Genomic DNA, 27108 nt, shown 5'->3' with positions numbered 1-27108 from the left:
GCAGGTATGAGAATGGGGGGGGGGGGGCGCCGAAAAAATTTGGCGGGGGGGCGCAAAATATATAGTTACGCCACTGTTTCATGTACTTGGTAATTTGCATACAAATATATATATTTTTATTATTATTATTATTATTATTATTATTATTAATTCCTGACAGAATTCATAAGGTTCTGAATTCATATCTTACCCAAAATTGTGTTGTGACACCTTCATTTATTATGTAGGTTAAGGCCCCCGTACATTAGTGCGACTTATTGGAGGCTTGAAGTAACATATGATTTCCCTTGAACTTCCCGGCAGCTTCTCGTGGGCCAGGGCCAAACTGTCACCCCAAACTGTCACCCCAAACTGTCACCCCCAATAGAAGGAAACAACCATAATTTGCGTTTCAATAATGGCAGGGTGAAGCCAAATTATGCATTCTAGTAATTTAACTCCGCCCCTTCCTGCGGCCCCATGATTGCCAGTAGTTGTCCCACCACCCTGCCCTCTTTATTAGGATTGAGGAGCCACCTACTCTTATGGGGCAGTAAAGGATTTCCCCAAAAATCTGGAGTCTCCCATAGTTTTAGGAAGGTATGGCACTCTATGAACAGATAACTACAGTATGTTCTAATAAGATTGCATACAGAGGGTACTTATAGCGGTGTGACCCAGTACTGGTGGCTGCCACCTCTATTCAGTCGGGATACGGTCGCTAGGTTGAAAGTATGATGGTTGTCATACATTAGATCCACCACTAAAGGTCAACAGGGCTAGGTCGACACATGAAATAGTTTAACATGGCTAAGATCTACTGGGTCGGGGGTCTCGACACAAGCATTATAATGACAATGGGAATGTTGACAGACAAAAAGTCGACATGAGTTTTTCAAAAATTTTCCCAAAACAGGCGGTATTTCATACCCTACCATCCACTAGGGTGTGGAGGGAGAATATTTTGTGTGCCAATGCAGTTAGGCACCTTGCCCAAAGCATGGTGAGTGCAGTGATCCATACGAGGGGACACTGAGTCCATATTGACCTACATCGAAATTCGGAGGGGAAAAATAGTGAGAAACTCATGCTGATATTCTGACTGTTCACCTAATGCTTGTGTCAATCCAACCCTGTCGACCTTAGCCATGTTGACCTACTTCATGTGTCGACCTTTAGTGGTCGACCAAATGTATGTCGACATTCATAGTATGTCGACCTTCATTTACTCATTCAGTAAATCGGAGGTGTATTTAATGTTTGAACGTATAATGCACAAATAATATAATAATAGGACAATGAAACGAATGGGTTAAACTAAATAACATACTGTAATGGATGTGCACAATTATGCTATTACCCATAGCAACCAATTTGATCATAGTAGTCATTTTTAAAGCAAACTTTAAAAAATTAAAGCTGATCTGATTGGTTGCCAGGGGCTACTGTACATTTATTAGAGGTGGCTGAGTTTTAGATGACATGCCTAAGGGCTATTTCACACGCTCCGGCTCTCGCCGGACGGCGAAATCCTGCACGGCCAAAAGCCGTGCCGTGCACAGTAGTTGTTAATGGACACTATTGTGTCCATTCACAGGGGACGGCCACGGCCTGGCCGCCCGGTTGCAGCCGGATCCCACCACTGGCTGCCGGGCTGTGGCCATCCCCTCCATTCTAAACTGCTGTGTGCTGCACAGCTTCCTGGCCGTACAGGTTTTCTCCGCCCGGCAGGAGCCGGAGTGAGTGAAATAGCCCTCAGGTGTGTGGTGTGGAAGGCAATGGGCGCCTTCACACACCACGGTACTGCCAGCTATTAAAGCCTGCCCTCATGTGACGAGAGGGGCGGGGCTACAGGAACACTGGCTGGACATGCCAGTCAAACTGTTTTAAACCGCCCCCATGTGATGAGAGGGGAGGGGTTAGGGTAACGCGGGCTAGTGACAGTGAAAAGTCACTTGCTTGTTCATCCAGCTTATGCATAAGCACACAATTTATCCAGCTAAAACCCGGATCATGTGAAAGGTTCTGCCATCCGGCTACAAAACGGATAAAGTTTGTCTGGCTTTTTGCCGTCCAGTCAAAACCGGAGTGTGTGAAACTACCCTAAGAAGCATTGTATGCCGTCAAGCACAAAGTTCCATGATTAGATGTACAAACTCTCCATGTCTCATATTTTATTGCTTACATAAGTATTATTGCCCCGAATCAGATAAGTTAGGCTCTTCAGTTAATATGTTCTCTCAATATAAATCAATACATTTTGGCAACCCTCCAAATAATTCATATACATTAATGTACCTAATGTAGCTTATTAAAAGCCCACATTATTTTACAATGTGAATTATAATTCAATTCATCTTGGTAATTCCATTATACACATTACTGTGACCATATGGTTGTGAAAAATATATTTAAATATATCTTTGTGTTAATCCAGAAGTGCTTTGACATGAAATAAGCAGGAAAATAAAGTTTTCTCAAATGTTTACAATTGACACTTTAAAACAATGTAGACAGTTTTGCTTTTATTTTCAGGTTAGTGGAGCACAATTGTAAAGGGGTGGGTCATAGTATTTTGATAATAGCAACAATGTCTAATGTGCAGGTTCTCGAACTCGGTCTCCACATAGTTCATGTTTTCCAGGTCACCAGTGGCTTCTGTATGTAAAATGCGACCGTTGACCATGAAAATGTGATCTGTGTGTGGTCTTGATGACTGAGTTTGGTGACTTGATCACTGGTCTAGTGTGATGCTCCTGATATGTATTACATCCCTATGCAAGACAGGACAGACTAGGACCTTAAGCTCAGATTCGTGGTGGGCTTCCATAATTTCATACCTACCAGTACCCCCAACTTAGACATTACAGTCCTGAGATAAGCCCACAGAGGCCACCATCCCATCAGCACCCTTCTCTCAATTTCTGGTCTATTGGGGGAACTTGATCCATTCTCCACACAGTAGCAGCGAATGGCAGGTGTGCTGCGGTACTTGGTAGTTTTTAGGGGAGGATAGATATTAAGATGCGTCTTATCACTTCAAGAGTCTGGTATATCCCCTGATTTATGATCATGAACCCATTGTTACTTGACCACGTCGCCCTTGTGACTCAATGCAAAGATTTTAAAATTCAGGAGGCATGGGAGCCATGAATGATTGCTACAAAGGGTTAGCAGGTTAATCTTATATGAAAAAGGTAGGGTTGTCCAAAAGTGGATAACTACTGCTGGTTAATAGCCAGAAACAATTACAATTCTTTTCCAAGGAAGCGTTTAGTGGAGCAGGGTAAGGGGCAGTTGTTGCTCCAGAAAGGGGGGGCTGCAGCGCAGTACAACATTCAAATAGTTGAGCCACATCATCTGCCCCACCAAATGCTGCCAAAAATTGCCAGCCGGGACTCAGTGGAAGTGGGTGTGGCTCTCCTTATTTCATTTTTGATTGCACTGCAGCACCTCTCTGGAGCCGCCACTTGTAAGGGGCATCCTAATGTATTCAATAGAGATAACATTTGAACTGGGTGAAGTTTATATTCATCTTCGTTATTTGCTACATAGAGTAGGTGGGAGATGGAGCATGTGATTACAATAAGGACTTATTTTGGATTACAAATGCAAGTTAAGTCACTTATTCTTAACCGCTTTATGTTGTCATTCATTATGAACCACTTTAAGTTACGTCATTTGTTATTAGCAAATAGAAATATTAGGGCTACATTTCCAAAACTGATGTTCACCAATATAGTCACATTTGGCACTTAATGTATTAGATGTTGTAGTTGCTATAAACATAGCAGCATTTGTAAATAAAAATGGTAATACTTGTATTTTAAATACCAGATGTAATCGTTCTATAAAATCAATCCAATGAAAATCAATCCAATGAAAACTCCTGTGTATATAGAAGTAATCACTTCATTTCTGTATTACATCATTATTATTATTATTAACTATTCATCTGATACAAACAGCTGTAATACATTAGCAAATCTTTTAACACCTCGACTTACATTTACAGTTTCACGTTGACACTGTTATAAATTGCTGTGCACTTTCTGTAACATGAACAAACATGTGATTGTACTGAATGGGGTCTAGATTAATGCATGAAAGGGGCATCAATAACACGTGTACACTTTCATGCATTAGCATTAGCACATTATAAACATGGATGAACCCTAATAAGAGATGTGGGCGATGCAGAATTGTGATTGTGTTTATCCCTTGTTCACATGTCTGCTGCACTTTCATCATATTTTTATTTTGTTTAAAATAAAATAACAATAATTTGAAAAAAAAATATATAACTATATATATATATATATCTATATATATAGATATATATATATATATATCTATATATATATGCAAAGTATCCGTGTGACTCTGAAACACTGCCATCTGTTGGCAGCGAGTGAAACTACATCTGCTAGCTGTGGAAGCATTAGCTTCAAGTGGGCTTACTAGTGTGTTTGTGTATATATATATATATATATATATATATACATATATATATATATATATATATATATATATATATACATATATATATATATATATATATATATATATATATATATATATATATATATATATATATATATATATATATATATATATATATATAGTCTGGTAGCTCGGTCCGGCACTCCCCCACATATGCAGTTACCTGGGTGCCTTCTGGAGACAATTGTGGTAGGTTCTTGAAATAACAGGCAGCGGCACTCAGTCGGGAATTTTCAATGTGTATTTAGGAAATCACAGCATAAGCCAACGTTTCGGGGATTATACGCCCCTTTGTCAAGGTATCACCACACCTTGACAAAGGGGCGTATAATCCCCGAAACGTTGGCTTATGCTGTGATTTCCTAAATACACATTGAAAATTCCCGACTGAGTGCCGCTGCCTGTTATTTCAAGAACCTATATATATATATATATATATATATATATATATATATATATAAACATAGGCGGGATGCCGGCACTCTGCTCCGTCCTCAGAGTCTGAGCCCCGTGCCTTCAGAAGTGACCCGCAATGCTGGGTCAATAAATATCAGTGTAGTAACTGCGGCACTGGGGACTTGGAAAAAAATACAACACACAGCTTGTGTCTAGTTGACGTTTCAGCCCCTCCGGGCTTTTATCATGTAAGCTGTATCATGTAAGGACTTTTCCAAGTCCCCAGTGCCGCAGTTACTACACTGATATATATATTATAAGGGCACGGTAGTGCCCTTATATTAAGGCTGAATCCAACGAACGGATTTTTCCCATAGGGAACTTTTCGGATGGGGGCATGGTGTTTGAGGGACTGCACCTCAAAAGTGACTGGGCGTACTGAGCTGAAATTTGGCATGTACGCGTAGAATCGTCAACCGGTGCTGCATGCCAAATTTCAGGGCGAAATATAAAAAAATGACCAATTGGGAGCGATCTAAACTTCCAACTGCCAGTTTTTTTCTAACACTTCAGAAATGACACTTTGTCACCCATGTTAGTCTATGAGGGTTTTTTTGGGAAAGCATAACTCGGGGTAGGGGAACAATTGAGACTTGGGGTTTGTTTTATTAGGTAGATATTGTCCCAGTGGAGTGCCTTTTGGGGTTTAGGCTTTTCAGATAGGTACAGTTTTTATTAAATTTAGTGAAACGTCCCCCATTATAAAGATAGGAGAGCTTAACTTGTTGCGCATGCGCAGACGGTCGCCAGTAGGGGGAGCAGTACACTGAAGGTGAAGAGCTTCACTTCGGTGTACCAAGATGGCCGACTGTGAAGCACAAGGAATTGCTCCGGCCAGAACCTCCTCCACATGTGGGACATGTAATGGCAGTGACCAGATGAGGAGGGGGCGCTGATCAGAAGGTAACACAATTACATTACACACAAACACAGTGCACACAGGCAGCCTTGAACCGAGTGACACTCCAGCCATCAGGGTGTTGCCGCCAGCAGCCCGTGCGGGAGAGGAGTCCCCACTCCCAGTGCAGGAGCAGCAGCAGCCCGTCCTCTCCCCTCCCCGTGCAGTACACCCACACACCCCATCTGCATCCCATTCCCCACCTCTAGTGCAGCTCCGCGCCTCTGCTCAGGTGTCCCTGGTCAAAGGCTGCCTGTGAGCGTGCTTGGAGATGAGGGAGGCTCAGCTGCGTGATCATCTATTCATGCAGCAGGGGCCAGGTCTCCGTGGTCAGAGGCTGCATGTGAGTGTGTGCGCTCACTAGGACTCGGGGGCTTGGGCAGGGGGGAGCTGATGAGGGGGGTGAGCACAGGCTCTGACTGGGCCACCACACAGAGATGCCGGGTAACAGGCTGTCTTAGCACATTCAGCACAGCATTTATGTGTGTAAGTAGCGCACGCAGGGAAGGGAAGGGAAGGGGAGGGGAGGGCGCTTGACTACCTAGGTACTCTTGATAGACCTCGCCACACGTTTTTTTCTAATTGTACCGAGATCGTAGCTCCGCCCCCCACGGCATTTTACCGCGATTCGCGGGCCTGTGGGTTGATGGCAAACATGATGTGATGCAATTTTAATTGAATTAACCTGGCTCCGCCTCCCCACAGGCCCGCGAATCGCGGTAAATTGCCGCAGGGGGCGTGGCCTAATTATGTAAGGAGCCATCACCAGTGGTCAAGGGGGTGCACTTGCTATGGAGTACACTACAGCTGTCTCAGGACTCGGAGCCCATAGGCCCAGCAAGCCACCCCCTGCACCACACTCTCACTTCCTGCTAGCTGCTACAGCAGCACAGCACTGAGCTGGTGGCACCAAAGTGAAGAATGAATTACTTACCATTACCCCCTCCCAACAGCAAGCTGCACATGCACACCAAAGACTCCATGAGCCGGCAATAGAAGAGGGAGCTGTTGGGTGAGTTAGCTATTGGATGGCGGCGTCACAGCATGTATGTATGAATGGGAGCATCAGTGCATGTACAGTATGTATAAATGGGAGCGTCAGTGTATTTATGTATAAATGGGAGCGTCAGTGCATGTATGTATAAATGGGAGCGTCAGTGTATGTATGTATGAATGGGAGCGTCAGTGCATGTATGTATAAATGGGAGCGTCAGTGTATGTATGTATGAATGGGAGCGTCTATGTATGTATGTATGTATGTATAAATGGGAGCGTCAGTGTATGTATGTATAAATGGGAGCGTCAGTGTATGTATGTATGAATGGGATCGTCAGTGTATGTATGTATGTATGTATAAATGGGAGCGTCAGTGTATGTATGTATAAATGGGAGCGTCAGTGTATGTATGTATGAATGGGAGCGTCAGTGCATGTATGTATAAATGGGAGCGTCAGTGTATGTATGTATAAATGGGAGTGTCAGTGTATGTATGTATGTATGAATGGGACCGTCAGTGCATGTATGTATGAATGGGAGCGTCAGTGCATGTATGTATGAATGGGAGCGTCAGTGTATGTATGTATGAATGGGAGCGTCAGTGCATGTATGTATGAATGGGAGCGTCAGTGCATGTATGTATGAATGGGAGCGTCAGTGTATGTATGTATGAATGAGAGCGTCAGTGCATGTATGTATAAATGGGAGTGTCAGTGCATGTATGTATAAATGGGACCGTCAGTGTATGTATGTATAAATGGGAGCGTCAGTGTATGTATGTATAAATGGGAGCGTCAGTGCATGTATGTATAAATGGGAGCGTCAGTGCATGTATGTATAATGGGAGCGTCAGTGCATGTATGTATGAATGAGAGCGTCAGTGCATGTATGTATAAATGGGAGTGTCAGTGCATGTATGTATAAATGGGACCGTCAGTGTATGTATGTATAAATGGGAGCGTCAGTGTATGTATGTATAAATGGGAGCGTCAGTGCATGTATGTATAAATGGGAGCGTCAGTGCATGTATGTATAATGGGAGCGTCAGTGCATGTATGTATAAATGGGAGCGTCAGTGCATGTATGTATGAATGGGAGCGTCAGTGCATGTATGTATAAATGGGAGCGTCAGTGCATGTATGTATAAATGGGAGCGTCAGTGCATGTATGTATAAATGGGAGCGTCAGTGCATGTATGTATAAATGGGAGCGTCAGTGCATGTATGTATAAATGGGAGCGTCAGTGCATGTATGTATAAATGGGAGCGTCACTGCATGTATGTATAAATGGGAGTGTCAGTGTATGTATGTATAAATGGGAGTGTCAGTATATGTATGTATGAATGGGAGCGTCAGTGCATGTATGTATGAATGGGAGCGTCAGTGTATGTATGTATGAATGGGAGCGTCAGTGTATGTATGTATGAATGGGAGCGTCAGTGCATGTATGTATAAATGGGAGCGTCAGTGTATGTATGTATGTATGTATAAATGGGAGCGTCAGTGCATGTATGTATAAATGGGAGCGTCAGTGTATGTATGTATGAATGGGAGTGTCAGTGTATGTATGTATGAATGGGAGTGTCAGTGCATGTATGTATAAATGGGAGCGTCAGTGCATGGTGACGCCAAAGTGAAGAATGAATTACTTACCATTACCCCCTCCCAACAGCAAGCTGCACATGCACACCAAAGACTCCATGAGCCGGCAATAGAAGAGGGAGCTGTTGGGTGAGTTAGCTATTGGATGGCGGCGTCACAGCATGTATGTATGAATGGGAGCGTCAGTGCATGTACAGTATGTATAAATGGGAGCGTCAGTGTATGTATGTATAAATGGGAGCGTCAGTGCATGTATGTATAAATGGGAGCGTCAGTGTATGTATGTATGAATGGGAGCGTCAGTGCATGTATGTATAAATGGGAGCGTCAGTGTATGTATGTATGTATGAATGGGAGCGTCAGTGTATGTATGTATGTATGTATGTATGTATGTATGTATAAATGGGACCGTCAGTGCATGTATGTATGAATGGGAGCGTCAGTGCATGTATGTATGAATGGGAGCGTCAGTGCATGTATGTATGAATGGGAGCGTCAGTGCATGTATGTATAAATGGGAGCGTCAGTGCATGTATGTATAAATGGGAGCATCAGTGCATGTATGTATAAATGGGGGCGTCAGTGCATGTATGTATGAATGGGGGCGTCAGTGCATGTATGTATAAATGGGGGCGTCAGTGTATGTATGTATAAATGGGAGCATCAGTGTATGTATGTATGAATGGGAGCGTCAGTGCATGTATGTATGAATGGGAGCGTCAGTGTATGTATGTATGAATGGGAGCGTCAGTGCATGTATGTATAAATGGGAGCGTCAGTGCATGTATGTATGAATGGGAGCGTCAGTGCATGTATGTATGAATGGGAGTGTCAGTGTATGTATGTATAAATGGGAGCGTCAGTGCATGTATGTATAAATGGGAGCGTCAGTGCATGTATGTATGAATGGGAGTGTCAGTGTATGTATGTATGAATGGGAGCGTCAGTGCATGGTGGCACCAAAGTGAAGAATGAATTACTTACCATTACCCCCTCCCAACAGCAAGCTGCACATGCACACCAAAGACTCCATGAGCCGGCAATAGAAGAGGGAGCTGTTGGGTGAGTTAGCTATTGGATGGCGGCGTCACAGCATGTATGTTTGAATGGGAGCGTCAGTGCATGTACAGTATGTATAAATGGGAGCGTCAGTGTATGTATGTATAAATGGGAGCGTCAGTGTATGTATGTATAAATGGGAGTGTCAGTGTATGTATGTATGTATGTATAAATGGGAGCGTCAGTGTATGTATGTATGAATGGGAGCGTCAGTGCATGTATGTATAAATGGGAGCGTCAGTGTATGTATGTATAAATGGGAGTGTCAGTGTATGTATGTATGTATGAATGGGAGCGTCAGTGCATGTATGTATGAATGGGAGCGTCAGTGCATGTATGTATGAATGGGAGCGTCAGTGTATGTATGTATGAATGGGAGCGTCAGTGCATGTATGTATGAATGGGAGCGTCAGTGTATGTATGTATGAATGAGAGCGTCAGTGCATGTATGTATAAATGGGAGTGTCAGTGTATGTATGTATAAATGGGACCGTCAGTGTATGTATGTATGAATGGGAGCGTCAGTGTATGTATGTATGAATGGGGGCGTCAGTGCATGTATGTATAAATGGGAGTGTCAGTGTATGTATGTATAAATGGGACCGTCAGTGTATGTATGTATGAATGGGAGTGTCAGTGTATGTATGTATGAATGGGAGCGTCAGTGCATGTATGTATGAATGGGAGCGTCAGTGCATGTATGTATAAATGGGAGCGTCAGTGTATGTATGTATGAATGGGAGCGTCAGTGCATGTATGTATAAATGGGAGCGTCAGTGCATGTATGTATAAATGGGAGCGTCAGTGCATGTATGTATGAATGGGAGCGTCAGTGCATGTATGTATGAATGGGGGCGTCAGTGCATGTATGTATAAATGGGGGCGTCAGTGTATGTATGTATAAATGGGAGCGTCAGTGTATGTATGTATGAATGGGAGCGTCAGTGCATGTATGTATGAATGGGAGCGTCAGTGTATGTATGTATGAATGGGAGCGTCAGTGCATGTATGTATAAATGGGAGCGTCAGTGCATGTATGTATAAATGGGAGCGTCAGTGCATGTATGTATGAATGGGAGTGTCAGTGTATGTATGTATGAATGGGAGCGTCAGTGCATGGTGACGCCAAAGTGAAGAATGAATTACTTACCATTACCCCCTCCCAACAGCAAGCTGCACATGCACACCAAAGACTCCATGAGCCGGCAATAGAAGAGGGAGCTGTTGGGTGAGTTAGCTATTGGATGGCGGCGTCACAGCATGTATGTATGAATGGGAGCGTCAGTGCATGTACAGTATGTATAAATGGGAGCGTCAGTGTATGTATGTATAAATGGGAGCGTCAGTGTATGTATGTATAAATGGGAGTGTCAGTGTATGTATGTATGTATGTATAAATGGGAGCGTCAGTGTATGTATGTATGTATAAATGGGAGCGTCAGTGTATGTATGTATGAATGGGAGCGTCAGTGTATGTATGAATGGGAGCGTCAGTGTATGTATGTATAAATGGGAGCGTCAGTGCATGTATGTATAAATGGGAGCGTCAGTGTATGTATGAATGGGAGCGTCAGTGTATGTATGTATGAATGGGAGCGTCAGTGCATGTATGTATGAATGGGAGCGTCAGTGCATGTATGTATAAATGGGAGCGTCAGTGCATGTATGTATAAATGGGGGCGTCAGTGCATGTATGTATAAATGGGAGCGTCAGTGTATGTATGTATGAATGGGAGCGTCAGTGTATGTATGTATGAATGGGAGCGTCAGTGCATGTATGTATGAATGGGAGCGTCAGTGCATGTATGTATGAATGGGAGCGTCAGTGCATGTATGTATGAATGGGAGCGTCAGTGCATGTATGTATAAATGGGAGCGTCAGTGTATGTATGTATAAATGGGAGCGTCAGTGCATGTATGTATACATGGGAGCGTCAGTGCATGTACAGTATGTATAAATGGGAGCGTCAGTGTATGTATGTATACATGGGAGCGTCAGTGCATGTATGTATAAATGGGAGTGTCAGTGTATGTATGTATGAATGGGAGCGTCAGTGTATGTATGTATGAATGGGAGCGTCAGTGTATGTATGTATAAATGGGAACGTCAGTGTATGTATGAATGGAGTGTCAGTGTATGTATGAATGGGAGCGTCAGTGTATGTATGTATAAATGAGAGCGTCAGTGTATGTATGAATGGGAGCGTCAGTGCATGTATGTATGAATGGGAGCGTCAGTGTATGTATGTATAAATTGGAGCGTCAGTGCATGTATGTATGAATGGGAGCGTCAGTGCATGTATGTATGAATGGGAGCGTCAGTGTATGTATGTATAAATGGGAGCGTCAGTGTATGTATGTATGAATGGGAGCGTCAGTGTATGTATGTATGAATGGGAGCGTCAGTGTATGTATGTATGAATGGGAGCGTCAGTGTATGTATGAATGGGAGCGTCAGTGCATGTATGTATGAATGGGAGCGTCAGTGCATGTATGTATAAATGGGAGCGTCAGTGTATGTATGTATGAATGGGAGCGTCAGTGCATGTATGTATGAATGGGAGCGTCAGTGCATGTATGTATGAATGGGAGCGTCAGTGCATGTATGTATGAATGGGAGCGTCAGTGCATGTATGTATGAATGGGAGCGTCAGTGCATGTATGTATGAATGGGAGCGTCAGTGCATGTATGTATGAATGGGAGCGTCAGTGCATGTATGTATGAATGGGAGCGTCAGTGCATGTATGTATGAATGGGAGCGTCAGTGCATGTATGTATGTATGAATGGGAGCGTCAGTGCATGTATGTATGAATGGGAGCGTCAGTGCATGTATGTATGAATGGGAGCGTCAGTGCATGTATGTATAAATGGGAGCGTCAGTGCATGTATGTATAAATGGGGGCGTCAGTGCATGTATGTATAAATGGGAGCGTCAGTGTATGTATGAATGGGAGCGTCAGTGTATGTATGTATGAATGGGAGCGTCAGTGTATGTATGTATAAATTGGAGCGTCAGTGCATGTATGTATAAATTGGAGCGTCAGTGCATGTATGTATGAATGGGAGCGTCAGTGTATGTATGTATGAATGGGAGCGTCAGTGCATGTATGTATGAATGGGAGCGTCAGTGCATGTATGTATAAATGGGAGCGTCAGTGTATATATGTATGAATGGGAGCGTCAGTGCATGTATGTATAAATGGGAGCGTCAGTGTATGTATGTATAAATTGGAGCGTCAGTGCATGTATGTATGAATGGGAGCGTCAGTGTATGTATTTATAAATGGGAGCGTCAGTGCATGTATGTATGAATGGGAGCGTCAGTGTATGTATGTATGAATGGGAGCGTCAGTGCATATATGTATAAATGGGAGTGTCAGTGTATGTATGTATAAATGGGAGCGTCACTGCATGTATGTATAAATGGGAGCGTCACTGCATGTATGTATAAATGGGAGCGTCATTGCATGTATGTATAAATGGGAGCGTCAGTGCATGTATGTATAAATGGGAGCGTCAGTGCATGTATGTATGAATGGGAGTAGCAGTGTATGTATTGTACTTAAATCGGAGAATGCATAATATGTGTCCTTTGTGGTTACGCCCTTCACATTGATGACCACACCTACCAGTGGTTGACCACACCCCTTCAGTGGGCCCCTGCAGCTACATTTCCCTTGTGGGCCCTTAATGCCCCAGTCCGTCACTGGGTGAGCATGCTCACATTACTCAGCCGCACGATGTGACTAGCTATTCAAGCAGCAGGGGCCGGGTCCCCGTGGTCAGAGGCCGCAGGTTAGTGTGTGCAGACGAGGGGGATGTTAAGAGATTTAAAGATAATGCTACAGCCTGAGGACACAGACTAACAGAGAGTGAGGCTGAGCTGTAGAGGAGGCTGGAAGTTATGGGGAGGCTGTAAGACACAGGGGAGGCTGACAGAAAGGGAGGGACTTAAAGAGAGGGAGGCTAATACCCCTTTTACACCGCCAAAAAATCCGGGTCAGCGGCGGGTCAGACCCGGATCTGCGGCGGTGTAAATGGGGTGAAGCCGTGTCCATTTACACGGGTCCTCTACCCAGGTCCTGACCTGGGTAGAACACGGTCAGGACCCGTGTAGAGACCGGTGTAAATGGTCGCTGCGGGTTGAAGCACCCGCAGTGGGTCCTTCCACGGCATGCAGCGCTGTCCCCTCTGCTGCAGGAGGAGGGGGATGTCTACTGCTGCTGAGGGGGGGAGAAGCGGTAAGGCTGCTGAGGGGGGAGACGGAGAGGGTGCTGGCGGCAGCTGCTGTAACGCTTAACTACCCCCTGCAGCCACAAGGTCCCTGCGGCGAATGGGATGTCAGTGGCGGGGGGTCCCTAAGGCGGATGGAAACTAGTAGTTTCCATCCGCCGCAGGGACTCTGCCAGTGACAGCCCATTCGACTCAGGGACCCCGTGGCTGTAGCGGGGAGTTACAGCAGCAGCCGCAGCCAGCATCCCCTCCATATAAATACCTTAAGAAAGGGTGCCAGTTCCTCCTTCATTGACGCTGTCAGCTGGTGCCTATGGCGGGGTCAGCGGTGTCTGACAGCCGCGCCGTGCGGGGTTGCCGTCATGTAAGGTGACGTCAGCGGGGGTATCCCCTGTAACTCTATGTATGTGCACGGCTATCTAATGTTAAGTGAACGCAGTAAAAGCTCCGGTCTGTGCAGTACGGGCAGGTGCTGTGTATGCAAGTGGTTTGCACTGTGCGAATGAGGCAGGAGAAGGGGGATGGGACTCGGGAGCTCATTCAGTGAGCCCGAGGCTACTGCTGTGCTCATTGTCGCTGCTGCTCTCTTCCGAGCAGTGTCAGGTCGAGGCACTGGGTGGGCTCTACGTGGCGTTGGAGTGCTCTTAAACATGAAATCTGTGCTCCTGTCCATCATGCCCGGAAGGCGGCTCCTGGGGCAGTCGTCGAGAACTCGTTGATAGCAGACTGTAGACGGAGGCTCCGGGCTGCCAACAGCACAATCACACGCAGCCTCAGCGATCTGCCAGGTGAGGGGTATCACTGCGCCGGCTAAAAGGGTCCTAACTCCTGCTCACTAGCTCTGGGTCTCTAAGCATCAGATGGCCGAGTGGGCAGCGGCAGCACTGATATCACCCCTTGCGCAGCTGCCCATAGAGACCCGGAGAGTGTGTCCCGTGCTAGTGCTCCCTCCGTAGGTTCTTCCCATGCCGGTGTGCACTCCCTCCCGAATGGGGGGGCAAAAATGTGGTGCCTAGGGGCGGCCTGATTCTTAAATCTGGCCCTGACCCTAACCATACACACCCCGCAGCCTATAACACTAACCATGCACACCTACTGCAGCCTGTAACCCTAACCATACACACACATCCCGCAGCCTATAACCCTAACCATACACACACATCCCGCAGCCTATAACCCTAACCATACACACACATCCCGCAGCCTATAACCCTAACCATACACACACATCCCGCAGCCTATAACCCTAACCATACACACACACACCCGCAGCCTATAACCCTAACCATACACACACACACCCCGCAGCCTATAACCCTAACCATACACACACCCCCTGCAGCCTATAACCCTAACCATACACACACACACATCCCGCAGCCTATAACCCTAACCATACACACACCCCGCAGCCTATAACCCTAACCATACACACACACATCCCGCAGCCTATAACCCTAACCATACACACACACATCCCGCAGCCTATAACACTAACCATACACACACACATCCCGCAGCCTATAACACTAACCATACACACACACATCCCGCAGCCTATAACCCTAACCATACACACACACATCCCGCAGCCTATAACACTAACCATACACACACACATCCCGCAGCCTATAACCCTAACCATACACACACACACCCGCAGCCTAGAACCCTAACCATACACACACACACCCGCAGCCTATAGCCCTAACCATACACACACACACCCCGCAGCCTATAACCCTAACCATACACACACCCCCTGCAGCCTATAACCCTAACCATACACACACACATCCCGCAGCCTATAACCCTAACCACACACACACATCCCGCAGCCTATAACCCTAACCATACACACACCCCGCAGCCTATAACCCTAACCATACACACACATCCCGCAGCCTATAACCCTAACCACACACACACATCCCGCAGCCTATAACCCTAACCATACACACACCCCGTAGCCTTTAACTCTAACCATACACACACATCTGGCAGTCTATATCCCTAACCATACACACACACCCCGCAGCCAATAACACTAACCATACACACACCCCGCAGCCTATAACCTTAACCATGCACACCCCCGCACCCTATAACCTTAACCATGCACACCCCCGCAGCCTATAACCTTAACCATACACACACACCCCGCAGCCTATAGCCCTAACCATACACACACACCCCGCAGCCTATAGCCCTAACCACACACACACACCCCGCAGCCTATAGCCCTAACCATACACACACACCCCGCAGCCTATAGCCCTAACCATACACACACACCCCGCAGCCTATAGCCCTAACCATACACACACACCCCGCAGCCTATAGCCCTAACCATACACACACACCCCGCAGCCTATAGCCCTAACCATACACACACCCAGCTCTTTTCCGCCGGCTCCATCACCATCACGTCTGAGCTTCAAGTGAGGTCTGCTGCTGTTACGTTCATTTCTTTTAATTAATTGGGACGCCAGCACCTTAAATTACATTGTTTTACCATTAATTACGTGTGATTTATGTATATTCTTGTATATGACTTTATTATGTGTTTATAAAATATTTTTGTTATTTCAATTGAACGGAGTCTTGTGCCATTATTGAAAAGGGGGACCTATATTACATTTAATTTTTAACTTTAATCAAAGGTATAATTGCTAATGCTGTGACGGCTTTCCAATTGTTTTCTTTTATTTCTTACAAGCTGGTTTGCTTGTTATCATATGCGGCTTTCCTTGGCTATTATTATTTTTATTCAATATAGCACCAGAGGTATGGTTTGACTCACTACCTCCCTCACCAAACAAATTTGATCATTGCACAAAGCCAAAATGGCTCTGGGAGGGCTGCTGAGCATGCACAGTTGTGTGTAGCTCCTCCCACGGTCCTTTGCAGGGAGGACCATGGGAGGAGGCACATGTGCAGCAGCCCTCCAAAGGGAGCCTGCCACCCTGGTCACCCCATCGACACTCCCCTTAACTCCGGCGATCCAGTCCGGAGACTGCACCACTGCCAGAAGGAGGAGGCCTGGCTCTGTGTTCCTGCTCAGCATATGTGGACAGAGGGGAGTGGCTGCCTGGAACTCGCTGCTGGAGGGAAAACCATCAAGTCAGACAGAAGGAGCAGATTGGTCGCCATCCTTGGAAGGAACCCCCAGCCTGGTGGAGTTCCATGACCTGGTAGGGTCAGCATGTCATGTATAGGTAGGCATCATTGACTCTGGCACCTGTATCCACACACACACACCCATAGCCTATTCATACATACAGATGGAGCAGCACTCATTCATCTTCCTTAAGCCATGGCTCACCATGGCTATCCTATTGTTCTCAGCTGCAATACAATACATAGAACAATACAGTAGGGGATTAGCATAGTAATCCAATTACTCACTTAATCCTATTATAGGAATGGATGAGTGGCTACAACTGTACGCACACACACACACACGTAGCCTAACCCTGTCCATACACACACCCATAGCCTAACCCTATCCATGCACGCACACACACACACACTACACATGTAACCTAACAGTATCCATACACACATGTAGCCTACCCTATCTGCACACACGCCCATCCGCACAATATACATACACACACACACACCTGCAGCCTAACCCTATCCATACACACACACAGCCTAACCCTATCCATTCATACACCCATAGCCTAACCCTGTCCATACACACACACTCGCAGCCTGACCCTATCCATACATTTGTAATTTGATCTCTGCCCCAGGCAAGGGGCGTGGTCTCATTAAAATGGGCATGGCCTCACCGGAGAAGACTACCGTACGCCCCAGTTTTTGGCCCTGCACCAACAGACATTTGCCACCACAGGAAGAACTTTTTTTCACCATATTAAGCCCCATACGGTAATGTCCCCTGCACCATATGCCCCACACTGCAATGCCCGTGATACATTATGCCCTACAAGATAGCTTCTACACACTGGGTGTCATGCTCATTACCAGGGGTTTCATGAGATGGGTGTCTTCATTGCCAGGGCTTTCATGCTCTGGGATGGGTGTCATACTCATTGCCAGGGGTTTGTCATGCTTGTAGCCAGTGGTAATGCTCATTGCCAAGGGTGTGTATTTTTAAACCTTTTTAAAAATCCAATGTTTATTCTTACAGTGAAATTTTACATTTCTGAATTTAAAAAAAATAAATTGAAAAAAAGCTATGAAATTCCATTGACAAAAAACCTTACGGTTTCACATGTCCCATTAAGGCTTCTTACACATGATCTGGCATTTCTGAAACCTGTTGTAACTCTTCCACTCAAACTCCAAAAAGCAATGAAATTCCGATCATTAAGGCTGGCGCCTTAATGGACGTGTTCCTTGCGCAGTACAGATATGGTACGCCATCACAGCCTGTGGGTAAGTGCAGATTCAGCACTCTCACAGAGTGAGATTGCTGTCACTCACACAATGGTGGAGCTGCTAATTCACAGATTTGTGTGCTCATTGGAATACACACATGCAGTCTATGCAACTGAAGGTCTGAGCAGTAAACAGAGCCGAGAGGATAGGGTAAAAGTGGTGTTGATTGGGGGAGGAGACAGTGTGGTGCAGTTGAGGAGGAATAGAAATGCGTAGATCAGGCATGTCCAACGTTGGCCCTCCAGATGTTTTGAAACTACACATCCCAGCATGCTTTGCAATAGAGAATGCTAAAACTAATAGCAAAACTGTGGCAAAGCATGCTGGGATGTGTAGTTTGACAACATCTGGAGGGCCAACGTTGGACATGCCTGGCGTAGATGGTGGAAAGGCTAAGCAGTATTGATGGGAGACTAACAAATGCGATTGGGTGGGAAACAGTGAAGCAGTTGGAGAAAAGACAGAGTGGACCAGATAGGAGAGAGATAGCAGTATAGATGGAAGGAAACTGTGGCATGGATGAGAAGGGCAGAGCAGCATGGATGGAGGGGGTACAGAGTATCACTAATAGACTGGGATGCATTGGCACAGATAGAAAGAAAAAGAGTGGCATCGGTGTGGAAAGACAGGGCAGCGCAGATGGGGAAAGACACATTGGTGCAGATGAGGCAATACACACAGCAGTAGGTATCGGGGAAGACAGAGCAGCATGAAGGTGTATAGGAGAAGAAAGTGTCGATGCATAGTAGTTGGGAGTATTATAGTTTTTGCAATTATGAAAGATGTTTCTGGTAACTGCATGTGAATACTAAATGAAATGGATATACTGTATGTAGTGAGTGTGAAAGCTGTTGGACCCTCAGTGGGATAGTTCTAGTAATAGTGTTTATTCTAGTACCTGCCATCTTTGAAAACCCATGCAGTTCCTCTACCCTGTCTGGGGTGTTGCTGTCTGCTGTAGTGTTTCTATCACAGGTCTGGTTTGCAGTGCTGATATACAGACCACACAGTGCTAGAATTACTACAGCAGACAGCTACACCCCAGGCAGGGAAGAGGAACTGCATGGGTTTTCAAAGATGGCGGGTGCTAGAATGAACACTATAGTAACTCAGAGGTATAGACAGTTTTAGATGATTGCAGGTACTTATTAGGATGAGTGCACCACATAACTGCTCAGACCTTCAGTTGCATAGACTGCATGTGTGTATTCCAATGAGCACACAAATCTGTGAATTAGCAGCTCCACCATTGTGTGAGTGACAGCAATCTCACTCTGTGAGAGTGCTGAATCTGCACTTACCCACAGGCTGTGATGGCGTACCATATCTGTACTGCGCAAGGAACACGTCCATTAAGGCGCCAGCCTTAATGATCGGAATTTCATTGCTTTTTGGAGTTTGAGTGGAAGAGTTACAACAGGTTTCAGAAATGCCAGATCATGTGTAAGAAGCCTTAATGGGACATGTGAAACCGTAAGGTTTTTTGTCAATGGAATATATATATATATATATATATATATATATATATACAGGTAGGTGAATGTCCGGCACTCCTCGCTTATCGATGGTATCGCTTGCCCGGGTGCCTTCCTATGTGGCGTTGCAGCCACCAGTACACTTTCCAAAATAGAGGCGTCACTCCGGGACTTGTGAAAGCACGTTTGACTGTCTTCTGGTCCTGACGAAGGGTTAACTCCCGAAACGCCGTTGACCACCTAGAAGCTAATAAATCACATTTGCTTTCACAAGTCCCGGAGTGACGCCTCTATTTTGGAAAGTATATATATATATATATATATATATATATATATATATATATAAAGACAACAGCAATTTGGGTGCGCTGACACCTGCTCAAAATGTTCAATTATCACCACACTCGGTGTATCCACAGGCCTTTTTCAGGCACTTGTCTTCTTGTAGACCGATGCTCCCTCCTTTATGTCCCCAACTCCGCGGGACCCACAGCAAAATCACTACAAGAAAGTAAGCAGGGGCGCCTAATAGTCCATTATCGTTTTTATTTTTTAAAAGTATTTCTTAAAAGACAATCTCTATTAAAAGATGTGCGTACCAAACAATTCATCAGCTGTGGGCTGATAACCACATGACTCAAAACAAAAATCCACACTGGCAAATAACATCGTCACAAGCCTCTTGGCTGTCAGTATAACTCACTGCTCCCTCTCGGGTTCTCTCTCGGCAGTACCCTGGTCCTGTAGCAGTATGCTACCTCCCGACTCTCACACAGCTGGTCACCGGCTCTCTCTCTCTCTCTTTCTCTTGCTCTCTCTGCTCCAAGGTGAAGTTAGCCGATAGTAAAGCAGGATATCCATTTATGGCCAATAAACACGAAAAAAACAAGCCAAAAATCAAAGAGCTATGAAAGTTCTCAAACGTTGTAATATTTTCCCACTTGTTTTCATATTTGCAACTAACTGACTTTGAGCAATGGACTTTCCACCTCTGCAATCTCATTAAATCATTTTGTTCTGCAAAACAATATTTCACCTTTGCTGCTTTTGTGCCAAGTAAAATAACTCAAGCCGGCCAGAGGTCTACTACCACCTGTGGGAGAAACATGAGTGTCCACCCACCCCACCCCCCTCTCCCTCATCCAATTATATCCATAATGAATACTGGTAATTTAGTAATAATAATGATGAGGATACTAATAAGAATAATAACTACAAACATAATTTGCCAGAAAACACAGAGATAATGCAGTTATTTGCAATCTTTCTTCCAAAACAATAATAACCCCCTAAGATATGATAATACAGAGCAATAAATGTTGTACAAAACCCATTATTTCGTCTGCACTTTTTAAGAATGTATAAACCTGCACAAACACTATTTACATTGTATTCTCTAGAATCGCATTAGAAAACCCGAGTGTTTAATTCCTGAAGAAAAATAAAATTGCAAACGCATTTGATACTATTACAGCTATAGGTAATTACTTGCCAAAACACTCTCTGTAGCATTATGCTGGTAAAAAAAAAAAAAAAAAAAAAAAAAACAACACATTACCATTAACTGTAGGAATAAAAAATAAAAATTAGACAAGTTGTTAACTATAAAATAAACTACAAAATATTTCAGTAAGAGATTGCAAAGAGAAACATCCAACAGACGCCATTCTACTAACAAATCTCAGTATATCGCTATTTACTGCTTTCCAACGTGGCTCTTGCAGAACTACAAGCAACAGCATGACACTTGCTAACTAGGGCGGTGCGGCATGTGTCTCTGCAAGGCAGGGGGCGCTGTTCTGCAGAACCAGACAATTTTATGTGTAAATCCAGGCAGCCAACCTGCAGCCCTCCAGCTGTTGTAAAACTACACATCCCAGCATGCCTTGCTATAGTTTTAGCATTCCCTAATAGCAAAACCTTGGCAATGCGTGATGGGACTTGTAGTTTCACAACAGCTGCAGGTTGGACATGCGTGTTTTAATCAATCTCACTTGAATCAATCTCACATGTCGACCTTTTGACTGTCAACCTTCCCCATATTGACCTAATGCTTGTGTCGACCTAAGGACCCTGTCGACCGAACCCATGTCGACATTCCCGCATGTTGACCTTCAGGTATGTCAACATTTCTGCATGTCGGAAGAAGGGGGGTGGGGCACAAAGTGTCCCGTGAGGGCGCCTATAAATGGGTGACTTTGCTAGAGCTGCGGTTTCGTAAGTAAGGGTGTCAAGCCCAAACACAATAAATGGAAAGAAAAAAAGGGCGTGTGAAACCACGCTTTTACCTATTAATATGCAACAATTAAAGGTAAAAAATATACATTTATTAAAAATACACTTGTAAAAATATATCACAGAAAAAATAGATGGTACTGTTGCTGATAATTGTAATAAAATGTAGAGCCGTGATAGTCACCCAGTTTTCTCAAGGATGAGAGTCTCAGTGGCCGTTCCTAAATATGCTTCCTGGTATGTCCCAATATAGCAGGCTGATGGTAGGTTTTAGGAGTGATGTAATTCTCCAGCCTAGGGAGCCCCTGTTGTTGGCGGGCTCAGCCTGGTTTGAATTCTCCCAATCAAGGGAGCCCCTGTTGTTGTAGGGCTCAACCTGGTTTGTGGGAATGTTGTCCTGGTTAGTTGCGACTGCTGGGATATTTGGTGAGGAAAGCTGGTCCGGTCACTAAGAAGTGGCTGAATCTGGGTGACAGTAGTGGGTGTCAGGGCTCCAATACACCGACGCGTTTCGCTCTTAAGAGCTTTTTCTGCATGTCGACCTAATGCTTGTTGACCTAGTGACCGTATCCCGATTTCTGCCATTAACATTCTGACACCATGTAGCTGCCCCTTCTCCCCCTCACATCCCATACACATTTGCAACATTAATATTGCCAGGCATTTGGCACCATCTCTATTTTATTTCTGAGATCTAATTAGTAATATTTGCAAACACCCCCCCCCCCCCCCATCATGTATCTGCACATACGCGCATATGTAAGGTTGGTCTGAGCGTGACTCGGGTGTGGGGGGGGGGGCGGCTGACATATGTAAGATATGCGTGCACGCTGGGAAGGAAATGGGTGGGCAGCTGACATCCTGTGATGTCAGCCACCCGCCCCTACACCCGCACCACGGCCTCATTAGCATGCAAACACCCAGCATTCTCATGGGAACACCAATGAAACACTGGGCTTTCTCACATGCTAATGAGGCCACCCTCCGCCCCTCTCCACCCCCCCGCGCGCTGTCCTGGGTGCGTGTGCCCAGACTGTTTGCCGTGGGTGCACGTACCCTGCCTATGCACATGCGCAGAAATGCGCATGAGCAGTAAGACAACATCGGTTCCCGTGAGAACGTAGTGCTGCTACGAACGTACCTGAATACGGTCTACTCCAGGCATGTCCAAACTATGGCCCTCCAGCTGTTGTGAAACTACAAGTCCCATCATGCCTTGCCACAGTTTTGCTATTAGGCAATGCTAAAACTATGGCAATGCATGCTGGGATGTGTAGTTTCACAGCAGCTGGAGGGCCACAGTTTGGACATGCCTGGTCTACTCTGTATGCCCTATATCATTAAATCTGGAAATCGCTGGTAAACGCTAAAACTAAGTTCATGGAGCGTATCAGTGTGTACCCAGCTGTAGATTCCCAAATTCACTGAATAAATCTGCATACAATATGTATCCAGAATCATCGGAAAAACAATGTCGTCAGGCAAGTCCCAGCATATTGCACCAGTGGAAATGTTTTACTTTTAAAATTGTGTCTGAGCAGTTACAGTATTTGCCTTTATCTTTTAATTTAACATCAATAAAACTTCTTGCAGACATAAATAAAATGTTCCAAGACAAAGGGTGAGATTTAATAGGATGAGAGATTCAGAAAGTGAGAGATTTGGTAAAAAATCTCCAGTTTTTTTAAAGCAGCAATCATGTACACTGCAACAACAGTTTGATTTTGAAGTGTAAATGATTGCCGCTTTAAAAAAACTGGAGATTTCTCACCAAATCTCTCATTTTCTGAATCTCTCATGCCATTAAATCTCACCCAAAGTGTCTGTGTAATAGCTCCTAATCCTGATTGACAAGTAGCTTTTGTTAAATAAGAAATATAAAGATTGTCAGCATCCGTCTATGCATTATACATAGAAGTTATCTGACTGATGCCTTATACAAACTTGCAGCAGATGTAATATGAAATTCAACAAAAACTAAACTTGCTATAAAAAATCTGCCACTCTTATACAAAATGAGCCAGCCGTTTGGTTCCTGAACAATACATATACCTTACTTCTATGGAAGGCAGGGATATTATTTTCTTTCGAATGTAAGCTCTCACGAGCAGGGCTCTCTGTCCTCATGTGCTTTTTCGGTACTTGTGTAGTTTCACGGCGCCAGTAGGGCGCCATGCGTCTGAGTCTCTCTACGCTCGCCACGCTATTTTAAATCAACTCCATGCCAACATGGATAGTGGGGGTATGAACTATCCATGTTGGCATGGAGTTAAGTTACTTTTTTTAACATAGTTTGTGGTGAGCATAGAACCCGGAAGTAGCATGGCGCCATGCTGGCGCCGTAAAACTACACAAGTTCCGCTTTTTTCCTCTCTTATGGGGCATACGCACTGGGAAATGCAGCTGAGCAATCTCAGCGATGTGTCAGCTATGTGTGCTGAGCAATCTGTTAAGGGGTGTACACACGGGGAGATGTTGGCAGGAGATTTTTACTAGATAGTCAAAATCTCCTAGAAGGTTAGACAAAATCTCCCAGTTTTTTCAGTCATTATTGTCTAGCATAGATTGCTTAGCATAGATTGACTGTGCAGGCAAGGCAATTTTGACTAGATCATAGATCGGATTCAGTACTGAATCCCGGCGGTCGGGATCCCGGCGTTCAGAATCCCGACAGCCGAAATGCCGACAAGGGGGGGACGTGGATCGCCCCCCCCTTGCGGGCTCGCTGCGCTCGCCAAGCAGCGGGCCCGGTGCCTCGCTGCGCTCGGCACACTAATTTATTCTCCCTCCAGGGGTGTAGTGGACACCCACGGAGGGAGAATGTGTCGGGATTTCGGCGGTCGGGATTCTGAACGCCGGGATCCCGACCGCCGGGATTTTAACTGCATCCCCATAGATCATATGGCAAAATCGCTTAGTCAAAATCTCCAGTGCATCTAGTCAAAATTGCTCAGTCAAAATTGCCCATTAGCCAATATCTCGCCATGTGTACGGGGCTTAAATAATTGTTTTCTTGTTTTTGCTCATTTATGTATTCCGGTAGGAGCTGCAGAACCCTTGTGGCTCCATATACTGATAATAAATGATAACCATAATAATAATTATATTGTTTGTTACAATTAAAGATTAGGTACTTGTTTCCTAGCACGGCCACAAATCTTATGGATCGTGTACCTTTAGTTAAGGTACACGATCCATACGATGGACCCGATTTCCTTTGAAATCAGGTCCATTTGGCCGGCTAGGACAAAATATCGGGGGCATCGCGTCGGTCGGGACCGTTAACAATGGTCCCGACGCGACCGACGCGATGCCCGCGATTTCCCCATAGGCTTCAATGTTAAAAAATATTTTAACATTGAAATCGTGTCGGGAAAGGTAAAATATCGGGGGCATCGCGTCGGTCGGGACCATTAACATAGGTCCCGACGCGATGCCCCCGATTTTTACATAGGCTTCAATGTTAAAAGATTTTTTAACATTGAAATCCTGAAAAAATGTGAAATGGGCCAATATGACCCATTTCACATTTTAGATGTCCCCGTCGTCACCCTACGATAGACGCCAACCCGAAGCGTGGCGAGCGCAGCGAGGGGCGGCGGTGCGCGTCCTCCGACCTTTTCATTCCCCTACTATCCACGTCGGCGTGGAGTTGAGAATAGAATAGTGTGGCGAGCGCAGCGAGCCACCGAGCCCGAAGCGTGGCGAGCGCAGCGCGCCCCGCGCGGGGACGCGGATACCTTCACAGTTATACGCGTCCCCTCGCGGGCTTCACAGGTGTCCGTGGCGACGCGGACACCTGTGAAGTCCGCGAAGGGACGCGTTTACCTGTGAAGGTATCCGCGGCCCCACGCGGGGCTCGCTGCGCTCGCCACGCTTCGGGCTCGGTGGCTCGCTGCGCTCGCCACACTATTCTATTCTCAACTCCACGCCGACGTGGATAGTAGGGGAATGAAAAGGTCGGAGGACGCGCACCGCCGCCCCTCGTGGGCTCGCTGCGCTCGCCACGCTTCGGGTTGGCGTCTATCGTGGGGTGGGGTGTACGCCGTGACATTTGGGGGGGTTGGGAATATTTTACATTGAATCCAATGTAAAATCGGGTCCCAGGGACCCGATTTACATTTCATTCAAAAAAAAAAATGCGATGCGATCGACCCGATTTTTCCGACACGACCACCCCGATGTAAATCGGTGTGGCCGTGCAAGGAAACAAGTACCAAAGATTATTTGGCTATCACAAAAAATAATGCTAGTTTTAGGGTATCTGTATATTCAGGTGTTTGCATGGACTTGCTGGCCAAGGTGGTGAGTTTGCAAAAGATGCTGGCAGCTGGGGGAGTTGGGCTGGTTGAGCCGTTTCCTTGACATGTGAGAATTACGTAGTAATGAGCACGGGAAACACATTTTCAATTGGTGGGATGGGATTATGTAAATTGTATAAAGGGATGGGTTAAATGGGCACATACCTTTGGCAGTTTTGCAAATTACTACACTAGCCGATGGGTTGTACTTGTAAACCCCGGTGATTTTGTAACAGTTCACAATATTGTTCCGCGTGTATGCCCCTTTATTTCACAATATGCTAAACGTGTTGAATCTAGTGTGGTGCGCATACGGTAGCTATGAACAATCCTCAGTCTGTGTGGGGTCTCTTGTGTGACCTTCAGTCAATTAAATGAATTTAGTTTAAGGTGCGCACACACGGGGGAGATTTTGTGTAATATCACGGGAAATATGGTCGCTAAGCGACCATATTGCCCGCGATGGGAGTGTGAACCGGGTGCGCGCTCGCCGGGTGCGCGCTCCCGTTTTTACCCCTGTAGTGATCGCTGGTCGCAGGAACATGCTCCTGCGACCAGCTGATTACCACTGCCGGGCTCCCCCGGCAGTTTCTTTTTCATCAGCGACCATCTCTGGTCGCTGATGAAAAGGAGAAACTGAGAAATATATTGCTCAGATATATATTGCTCAGCCATATATGGCTGAGCAATATATCTCCCCCGTCTGTACGGGGCTTTAGAGAGAGCGCACATTTTTATGTTGGTTTAGTTTGTTGTGGGATCTTATTTTTTAGTTTTATACTTTTTAAATTATGTTTTTATCTTACATTATATGGAATTCTTGATTTATAATCCAGGTTGATAACAGACAATAAGGCCAATGAACTAAGCCGTAGAGAGAGATAAACTACCAACCAATCAGCTCCTGCCATTTTTTTCAAACACTGTAATATGGCAGTTAAGAGCTGATTGGTTTATAT

General features: G+C 45.3%; 1 protein-coding gene across 3 annotated transcripts in view; it reads left to right on the top strand.

Moving 5' to 3' along the window:
- MACROD2 (mono-ADP ribosylhydrolase 2) overlaps positions 1–27108 on the top strand; it is a 1799128-nt gene that overhangs the window by 1598865 nt on the left and 173155 nt on the right. The window lies entirely within an intron of this gene.

Source organism: Crinia signifera, chromosome 3 (genome assembly GCF_055691185.1).
Source record: "Crinia signifera chromosome 3, ASM5569118v1, whole genome shotgun sequence".
Classification (NCBI taxonomy): Eukaryota; Metazoa; Chordata; class Amphibia; order Anura; family Myobatrachidae; genus Crinia; species Crinia signifera.
This window is presented reverse-complemented; position numbering and strand designations above follow the sequence as displayed.